The sequence below is a fragment of the Brienomyrus brachyistius genome, chromosome 11 (genome assembly GCF_023856365.1).
Source record: "Brienomyrus brachyistius isolate T26 chromosome 11, BBRACH_0.4, whole genome shotgun sequence".
NCBI classification, from domain to species: domain Eukaryota; kingdom Metazoa; phylum Chordata; class Actinopteri; order Osteoglossiformes; family Mormyridae; genus Brienomyrus; species Brienomyrus brachyistius.
The window spans coordinates 21816209-21826707 of record NC_064543.1 but is presented as its reverse complement, the minus strand read 5'-3'; positions in this window follow the sequence as shown (position 1 = coordinate 21826707).

The following is a 10499-nucleotide window of genomic DNA, read 5'->3' as shown; positions in this document are numbered from 1 at the left end:
AAACAAACCACTTCAGACCCCTGTAATGAATCCAGTCACATTGGCCTGTTTGCGTGTTTTTGCTGCCTGTGCATTTCTGCTCCATGAATCGTCCCTGGAAGCACCGTTCCATATGCACGTGCCACTTGTCTACGCACCTGACATTGCCAGTAGGTCAAAGGAAACATTCCTCCGGTCAGTGCTGCGCCAGGCACCCCTCTAACCAAGGCCTAGTTACAGTAGAAATGACTGAGGCTTTGAATCACCATGTCTGATGAGATTCCCATTGCCATGCCGATCCTCTTTGCTTTGCTTAACACAATGGGAACCTGCCAAGTAACCGATGACAAGCTGATTATCCCAGATGAGTGGGATTTCAACCCAAATCTGCCCTGATGTAAAATGTCTTAAACACTGCATTCTCTCTGTCTCTCTGTTTGCCCATCTCTCTGTCTTCCTGTCTCTCTGTCTGTCCCCCTTTCTGTCCCTCTGTCTGAACCCTCTCTATTTGCCTGTCTCTTTGTTTATCTGTCTGCTTGTTGCTCAGCATCAGGAGCAGCTTCCATCTGTTAGGCTGCTGGGTCTCAATTAAAATGACTTCATTACCAACGTACATCCCCAGCCACTAGTTACACCAAAGACATCAGAGTCTCAATCCAGCCACCCCGATTGGGTCACATCAGAGCACTTGGCACTCACTGTCACAGGCTTCCCAGGCCCGGTGTCTGTAAAAATCTATGCAGTGGGCTTTCGGTCCAGAAGAACAAAGCCTTGGCTCCAGGCACTTGATGAGAGCCTGAGGCCTGTTGCTCACCCAGAAAGAGACCGAGTTACATCTTTCTACCAATTAGAAAATGAATCCATAAATTATGTTGATAACGACATTACAGTGAGACAGAAATCACTGTCGACACGCCTCGAATGTGGTGAGCTCACATAATAATCAGCAGGGCTGTGATGCTCCTATCTCCATGGGAATACAGGATTTATGTGTGTCTTTTATGGTTAAACCCTCCATGGTACAGATAAGAATGGCTTTGCTCTTTGTGAGCCATGCTGCATGCTATGTTGGCTGTACACGCCGCCGCCTCCCCCACCCGCCACACCGCTGCCTTCCCTGCCCCCCACACTGGAGACTCCCCTGACCACTGTCTCCCCTACCCTCCATGCCAGTGACTTCCCAACCCCATACCTCCCCCTCTTTCCAAGCCAGCAAGTCCCCCTGTGCACTGTCGCCCACACCCCTCCCCTCCTGCTCACTGACTGTCCCCCCTCCCCACCCTCGCTCCCGCCCCACCAACCAGCAACTCCCGAACCTACTGACTCCACCCAACCAAGCCGACAAATGCCTTGCCCACTGACCTGCCGTACCACCTGCACACCTCCACACTGGTTGTTCTCACCAGAGCATCACACTGGATCCATTATTGATCACTGCACACTCTGTCACATTATTAATAAACTGCTTTGTCTTTTCTCATTTCATGGTAGCTGAAATGTCACATCCTGTCCTATGGGGAGGGAGGGGCAAAGATTTTTATTTATAGCATTTTATCTCAAATGGAACAAACCCCGGGGTGGTATGGTGGTGCAGTGGTTAGCGCTGTTGCCTCACACCTCTGGGACCCAGTTTCGAGTCTCCGCCTGAGTTACATGTGTGTGGAGTTTGCATGTTCTCCCCATGTCATCGTGGGGTTTCCTCAGGGTACTCCGGTTTCCCCCCCACAGTCCAAAGACATGCTGAGGCTAATTGGAGTTGCTAAATTGCCCGTAGGTGTGCATGTGTGAGAGAATGGTGTGTGAGTGTGCCCTGCGATGGGTTGGCCCCCATCCTGGGTTGTTCCCTGCCTCATGCCCATTGCTTCCGGGATAGGCTCCGAACCCCCCCGCGACCCAGTAGGATAAGCGGTTTGGAAAATCGATGGATGGATGGATGGAACAAACCCAATACAAGCAGGTATTGATTGACATGGGACTTGTCCAATCAGGGAAGCATAAAGCATTTCAGGGGTTTCCTGTCACTAGAGACCACAGCAAAGATCACGATACACCTTTCGCCAATCTCCCAAGGGAGCCGTTCCAGAAAGAGCCGCACACCCTTTGTTTAACAAATTCAGTTTGTTGAATGAAAAATATCACAATGCAAGGAGGCCAAAGCTTAATGCCATAATAATCAGCAGGCGGTATGGCCTGGATGCACTGCGAGGGGTTTGCAGATAAATACCCACAGCAACCATGCAGAAGCTCCTCTGAGCACACTAGCACTGTTCTCTTTTCCTCTGAAATATGAAGAAGAAATTGCATTAGCCAAATACATCAAGCAAATGAGCTGCACCTCATCAAACGGGGTGGGGACCATCAGCAACCCTGGGGTTGAGCTGGCGCCCCCTGACGCAGGTTATTAAAGGCTTCTCTGTCTCCACGCCCAGGCTGGGCTTCACTGAGCTGGATCTGAAGAGGCCGCAGCAGAAGAAAGCAGTGAATGATTCATGAAGGAGCCGGGGGGGGGGGGGGGGGGGGGGTTCTATTGCATGGGAGAGGGGTCATGATACCGTGAGAATAACCAGGTTCATCTGAAGACGCTTGTGTCCATGACAGCCAGAGAGGCTTTGGGAGAAGAGCGATGCTGTATCTGAGATGTCTTCTGCTCAAATCGGTCACGCGCAGAATCTGCCTTCTCGTTAACTCACCCCGGACCCATGTTCTACCCATTAATCTGCTAATTACTCCATTTTGACAGACAGGCAGCCTGTAAACAGCCCGGGCAGCCGATCGCTATGGCTTTCCTGGGGCAGGCAGCTGAATTGAGTCCCATCAGCAGGTACCGCCTGCCCAGTCTGACGAAAAGCGAGCAGCGTGTGATGCTACTGGGATCCAGATGATCAAAGTCTCACTGAGACCCTCAGCAGGAGGGTAAGCGTGATCTTTACAAGCATTTATGGTTTTTGGGCCAATACCCGGAGCAGGAAAAGCGTGTGTCCTTTTCAGGCCTGTGCACTCAGCACAGAACTGTCAGCAGCACAAAGGCCCCACGGCCTCCCAGACTGGCTTGTGAAGCATCATGGGGGAAATGTCTCTGTGTAGCATTACAATTTTCTGCCACCAAAGGGGCCCATCAGCCAAAAGCCCAGAGACAAGGACGGTCATCGTGATCAGCCTGTAGGAGCTGCCCTTCCACACCAGACTTCTTATCTTAGGTATCCTTCACTAACGGAGAATGAACTGACAACTCAGGAGGGAGCACAGTGGCCTTGGCATCCTCGATTGTGGATTCCAGTCCAGCCAGGGACGGACTAACTTCTCTGGAGGCCCTAGATGGACATGGGTTGGGACCCCCCTAAGTGAGCCGTTGGAGTTTTTTGGAGCTGAAGAAGAGGGAATTAAAAATGCTGGAGCATCAATAATATGCTAATCAAAGCGCAGGGTGCCAGCACTGAAACTTACTGATCGGGGTGGGGGGTAGGAGTGCTGTTGGTAAAACTCACTGATCAGGGGGAGGGGGGTTTCGCACCAGCGGTTCAATCAGCCAAACTTAAGATATATTATATTATTATAGATTTTAATGTTTTGACCAAAATCGTTATATAAATGGTTTGGAGTGGACATTTGATCTGTATGTTTTGTTACGAATAAAGAGTGGAGATCTGCAGTGGGCCCCCTAGAAGATGAGGCCCAGGGTTGTTCACCCCTCTGCCCCCCCCCCCTAAATTCCACCTCTGAGTCCCACCCCTGAACTGGCTAGAATTCTCTTTGTTTGGGTTGTGAAACATGACCGAGCATGGATGGATTGAGAAAGCATGGAGCGGCCTTGAGGCTCTTTAAGTTTAACCTTCTTAGCAGTGTGGTCCTAAAGAACTGGGGTGTGGAGGGGGGCGGGGGGGAGCATATGTTGGGAATTAATGTCTCCTGCAGGTGCGATGAATCCTGACGAATGCAAGGGTGACGCATGGGGGAGCCGATGACATGAACGGAGCAAATATTACAAATGCAGTGAGAGAAGGTGGCTTAGCACTTTGTCAGAGGTCCTTGGGCTGCCAAGCTTGTGAAGATGGCGTCCCCTGTGAGCCACGCTTGGCACCGCGCTTTTCTTTATGGGGGGGGGGGGGGGGGGGGGGGTCTTCTGCATTGTGATTATAAACTCAGAACTAAACGATTATAACTAACTTACAGAGAAAACACATTCATGGTAACAGCTACTAATCTTTTCAAACCATGTAACATTCTCTTTATAAGATCAGCTATGTCCAAACATGGCCTTTCTTGTGTAGTTAAATAGATTTATTGAATCATGGATATAGAACTGTAGGTTATATATGATGATATGTAGAAAGTGATGGATTGCAGTATATTTTGTAGCTCTTTGTAAATGACTAACTGTAAGAAGTGCAACAAGTCAGTTGGCAAATGGGTAGCACACTGTACACACTGTATGTTGATAACACAAAGGTAGAATGAAATGAATGAAGATGGTGGTTAAGGAATAGGCATCACAGACAATAAGGAAAAGAGACTCTGATGGGTATAAGCAGGGTTATCCCAGCCCAGAGAGAGTGACAAAATCCCCAGTCAGCCAGGCTGAGAAGAAGTGACGTCAAAGTTTCTTGTCACCTGGCTTCCTCCAGCACCTTCTGACTCCTTAGGGTTCCTCCTGGCTCCCCTTGACATCTCCTGGTTCCTTATGGCTCCTCCAAGCTTCTCCTGACTCGCCTTCATCTCCTCCATTAACTGGTTTACAGCTCTCATCCTGGTGCTGCTGGCCAGCTCCTCCAAGCCCGGGAGACAAGAGAAAATCCACCGCAAGGCGTAGTCCATACACAGCCCGCATGAAATATTGATTTGACCCAGTAAAAGGATCCACTGTGGGCCAGGGTGGGGCTTCCTCTGTTTAATGTGCATAATTGGCAACGGTCACTGGGGGCAGCGCATTACAGCACAGCAGCTGCAAACAAACAGGCTGTCCTCCTTTACGGAACAAAGACCACCCTGTCCCCCATAACCATGTTTCCTGATGCAGTTCTGTAAATAGAAAACACAAAGCGACACCTCTGAGGTGCATTGAGGCATCGTTATGGGCACCTGGAAGTGTCAGGTCTGCCTCTGACACAAACTATGCCTGCCGATGGGCTGGAAAGCCACACATCTCAGCTCATCCTATTGCTCTGCTTAACCTTCTATCTGCTTATTGCTGGTGCATCTTATACATTCTTTATAATATGGAAGATCTTAACAGTTTAGTCAGTTAAGGACTGCAAAAGAGATCAAAGTCAAAGGCCAGGATACCTTGTCACACTCTAAAATCATTAACTAACAAAAGTGAAGACTAGAAATATGGAGAAATCTGAATGGATGAAAGATGGTTAGAGACTTCATACTCTGCTAGAGGATCATACTCCACAGAGTATGTAAAAGAGTTAGAAACGTTATACTCTACTAGAGGATCATACTCCGCTAGAGGATCATACTCCACAGAGTATGTAAAAGAGTTAGAGACTTCATACTCTGCTAGAGGATCATACTCCACAGAGTATATAAAAGAGTTATAGACTTCATACTCTGCTAGAGGATCATACTCCACAGAGTGTGTAAAAGAGTTAGAAACGTTATACTCTGCTAGAGGATCATACTCCACAGAGTGTGTAAAAGAGTTAGAGACTTCATACTCTGCTAGAGGATCATACTCTACTGAGTGCATAGCACTAGTGACCAACTTCAGACATCAATTGCCCTGATCATTATGTTCCAGTTTACCTTGCAAATATTTGTCTAATCAAAGGAAGTAGGAAATGTAACTCTGTCTGTTCCATTTGACGGTTCACCGTGGGTTTCCCGGTGTTGATCTGGTGAGAGGGCTTTGCAGATCCTCCCATCTCTGAGACTGGAACTTCGAGAGATATCACTCATAATTTCATTTTCATGTCTTTTCAGTCTCAGCAGACATCATCCTTAACGATGGAAGGAAAATAAATATCATAAAAAAACAAAGCATTCAGGGTTCATAATGGGTATAATATAGCACGATAAAATCATAATCCTCTTATTTAATGAATAAAAGCTTGTACAGCAGAAGCTATTGACGCACTTCTGTAAAACTGCCAGTTTCCAGAAAAACTGCAAATCCTTTAATAATAATTATAATAATAATACATTTTATTTATAATTCCCTTTACATCACAAGATCTCAAAGGGCTACAAGTTAAAATAAAAGAGACTAAATAAACAGTTTAAAAATAAACAATTTTAAAACCTCTAAGTGGAGGAACCAAAGGTTTTGTGTCTTTAGATGCTTTTTAAAACAGTCAGTGGGTTGTGGTACCCTCAGGAAGTCAGGGTCAGGTCTTCTGAGCACGGAGACTGATGAGAAAATCAAAATCATATTGATAACTGACCTATGTGAGATTTACAGACACCGACATCCCAAAACAGGGGCATATGATGACCTTCATCCCTCCGATTTAATGCGTCAGTGAATATCAGCATAGACATACAGTAGATACAGGCCTTTATTGGTCATACAGATAATTAAACATCATCATCATCATCATATTCATATTCATCCCACTTCTCCAGGTGAGCTTAGCAGTAGCAGGACACTGGGCGAGTCAGACCTGCCTTTGTCCACAGCCACAGACTCTCTATAATTCTGGAGGATCCCAAGATGCTCCTAACACAACTAGGAGATATAATCCTTCTAGCATGTCTTGGATCTTCTCCAGAGAATAGATCCCTCAGAAACCAGCCAGGTAGCATCCTTATGAGATGCCCGAACCCCCATGTGCAGACATGATCTGAAGGAGCAGTGTGTCAAAGTTCCCCTGGATCAACGTTGAGCAAAAACCAGAATTTATGAATTGCAATCTGAACTGAGTTGGCCAGACCCCACAGGAGGTGGAAATGGAAATTGAATTTGAATGACATGAAGTAAAATTTAATTAATTAAATTTGATGCAATCACACGCCACCGGAATGTCATTTAATATAGCAATTATGTAATATTTACTAGTTGGTAAATGTATATACTTCCCTGTACAAGTGAATGAAGCGTACTTTATTTGTGCACTGTAGTGAGAGAATAGTTATGTTTAACTTTTTGCCTGACAATGTACAGCAGGTTTCTGTCAGCCCTCTAAGCCCATTTCTATTGGAATGCATTTATTGTTTTTGCATATTTACCTGTTTATGTGTTTTATCATTTATGAAGAGTCTGCAGTAGCTTTTCTGAGTGTCGGTGGGTAGTCAGATGGATAGGGCTGTGATACGGTTACTTTTCTGACAGTACGAAGTGCTCTTCCACCATGATACACAAAATCCCAGTTAAATTATTTATTCTAAGGGTGACACTTCAAACTGCCATTCTGCATCCAATTATCAACTGCAATACAAATTCAATGAACTGAATTAGAATTTCAGAGCCGTTCTCAGTTCAGCTCTAAATGGAGCACAACCCTGCTCTGGATCTCCGAATCTTCAGCCCTTAATGGGCTGGATATGTACCTGAGGGCTTTCTGTCTCTAAGACTGTCTGGCTGATACCTTTCTATCAAATCAGCAGGGATGTGGACGGCTTGACTAAAGTCTCTGATAAGCCTATTCTGGGCAAGGTGCTCAGGTTCTCCTTGGTACCTTTCAGGGTTTCTTTGTTGGATTGTAGTCTGTCTGGCCTCCTTACACAGCCCTGGTTGCTGAGAGAGGTCCTACCAGCGGCTCCGGCTCTATGCATCATTAAGGCAGGTCCTACCAGGAGCTCAGGCTCGGTGCATGATTATCGCAGGTCCTACCAGCGGCTCCGGCTCTATGCATCATTAAGCCAGGTCCTACCAGCGGCTCCGGCTCTATGCATCATTATCGCAGGTCCTACCAGGAGCTCAGGCTTGATGCATCATTATCGCAGGTTCTACCAGGAGCTCAGGCTTGATGCATCATTATCGCAGGTCCTACCAGGAGCTCAGGCTCTGTGCATCATTAAGGGAGGTCCTACCAGGAGCTTAGGCTCGGTGCATGATTATCGCAGGTCCTACCAGCGGCTCCGGCTCTATGCATCATTAAGCCAGGTCCTACCAGCGGCTCCGGCTCTATGCATCATTATCGCAGGTCCTACCAGGAGCTCAGGCTTGATGCATCATTATCGCAGGTTCTACCAGGAGCTCAGGCTTGATGCATCATTATCGCAGGTCCTACCAGGAGCTCAGGCTCTGTGCATCATTAAGGCAGGTCCTACCAGGAGCTTAGGCTCGGTGCATGATTATCGCAGGTCCTACCTGGAGATCGGGCTCTGTGCATCATTATCGCAGGTCCTACCAGGAGCTCAGGCTCTGTGCATCGTTACGGCAGGTCCTACCAGGAGCTCAGGCTCTGTGCATTATTATCGCAGGTCCTACCTGGAGCTCAGGCTCTGTGCATCATTACGGCAGGTCCTACCTGGAGCTCGGGCTCTGTGCATCATTATCGCAGGTCCTACCAGGAGCTCAGGCTCTGTGCATCGTTACGGCAGGTCCTACCAGGAGCTCAGGCTCTGTGCATTATTATCGCAGGTCCTACCTGGAGCTCAGGCTCTGTGCATCATTACGGCAGGTCCTACCTGGAGCTCGGGCTCTGTGCATCATTATCGCAGGTCCTACCAGGAGCTCAGGCTCTGTGCATCGTTACGGCAGGTCCTACCAGGAGCTCAGGCTCTGTGCATTATTATCGCAGGTCCTACCTGGAGCTCAGGCTCTGTGCATCATTACGGCAGGTCCTACCAGGAACTCAGGCTCTGTGCATCATTATCCCAGGTCCTACCAGGAACTCAGGCTCTGTGCATCATTATCGCAGGTCCTACCAGGAACTCAGGCTCTGTGCATCATTATCGCAGGTCCTACCAGGAGCTCAGGCTCTGTGCATCATTATCGCAGGTCCTACCAGGAACTCAGGCTCTGTGCATCATTATCGCAGGTCCTACCTGGAGCTCAGGCTCTGTGCATTGTTACGGCAGGTCCTACCAGGAGCTCAGGCTCTGTGCATTGTTACGGCAGGTCCTACCAGGAGCTCAGGCTCTGTGCCTACTTGGATGAGCATCAAAGCCTCTCAGGGCTCCTCTCGTGCCCTGCTGAAATTTACGCAGGACCCGTGAGAACTTGAAAGTGCTTTTGCCCTGTGCAGAACTCTCTGGAAGCTTCTGTTACGACTCTCATTCTGGGCCGTGTGCCCTCATTACTAAGAGCAGCTCTGAATCGAGGAGAGCTTAAGGCCAACTTGTGCTTTTCACAGCTTTTTTTACATGGTAATTAGTTATTATTTGGAGCCTGACAGAGTGCTTCCCAATTGATACTTTCCTTTGGTAAATATTTAATTGGCACTTTCCCAAAAGAACAAACATCCTTGCTTAGACATGAAAAAGCATAAATTTATATCAATTATATCACAAAAAAATATTTTATTAAATGCCTTAAACCACACATTGGTCAGTTTAATGACTGGCCTTTCATGGTGACACTTATTAAGTGATCCCTGCACAGTAATATCAGGACACACTCTCACGCAAGCTCTCCATCCTCCTTGGGGAATGCATCCCAGCTTCCTGTCTGCTTCCCGTTTGCTGGGCTCCTGCAGAGTAATAAAACAGCATGGGCCTTGTGATGGCACACAGCTCACAGCCTTGGGCGTTCCCACTGTAACCTTGATCAACAGGCGCATCAATTAAATAATTGTTCCACTTTCCAGAAAACAGAATTTAAATTACCTTTCTTTGTGTTGCACCTTTACAAAGAGAGCGCAAATCTGTCAGTGTGAAAGTGTGGAAGTGTGACATACAGACACTGGAATGCTCAAGCGACTTTGTTAAAGTATGTCCAAATATGAGCGTGTATCATGGAAGCAAGTCACCTTCAGCAGCAAACTCTGCCTTTAAAATAACACACATAAAATTACTAATGTCCTGCACATGGCACTCGTATTTTTGACTTTTATATAATTCATGCCAGTTCGAAATGGATCGCACTGCAATTTGTGAAACTATGAAAACATCCTGGTGCATATATATGTATCTGTGTGATATATATAAAGTGTGTTTGTGTTGTGCCAATGACCTTGACCAGGATAAAAGGTTAGAAAATGGATGGATGGATGGATGGATGGATGGATGGAGTATGTGTTGAGTGTGCGTGTTTAATTCAAAGAATTTGCTTTAAAAAGAAGTGTTCGATTTTTCTTGAATTATAAAGGTAATTTTACAAGAAAATTGCCTTTTTAGAGTTTGAACATACCTGCAAAATGTCTGTAATTTCTTATACTGCTCTTGGTTTCATTGCTTCCCGGAGTCCCCCCTTCTTCTTCTGCCCCATCACTCACTTTGAGTGAATGCACAGAAACATAGAAATGCACAGAAACACAGAAATGCACAGAAACACAGAAATGCACAGAAATGCACAGAAACACAGAAATGCACAGAAACACAGAAATGCACAGAAACACAGAAACACAGAAACACAGAAATGCACAGAAACACAGAAATGCACAGAAATGCACAGAAACACAGAAATGCACAGA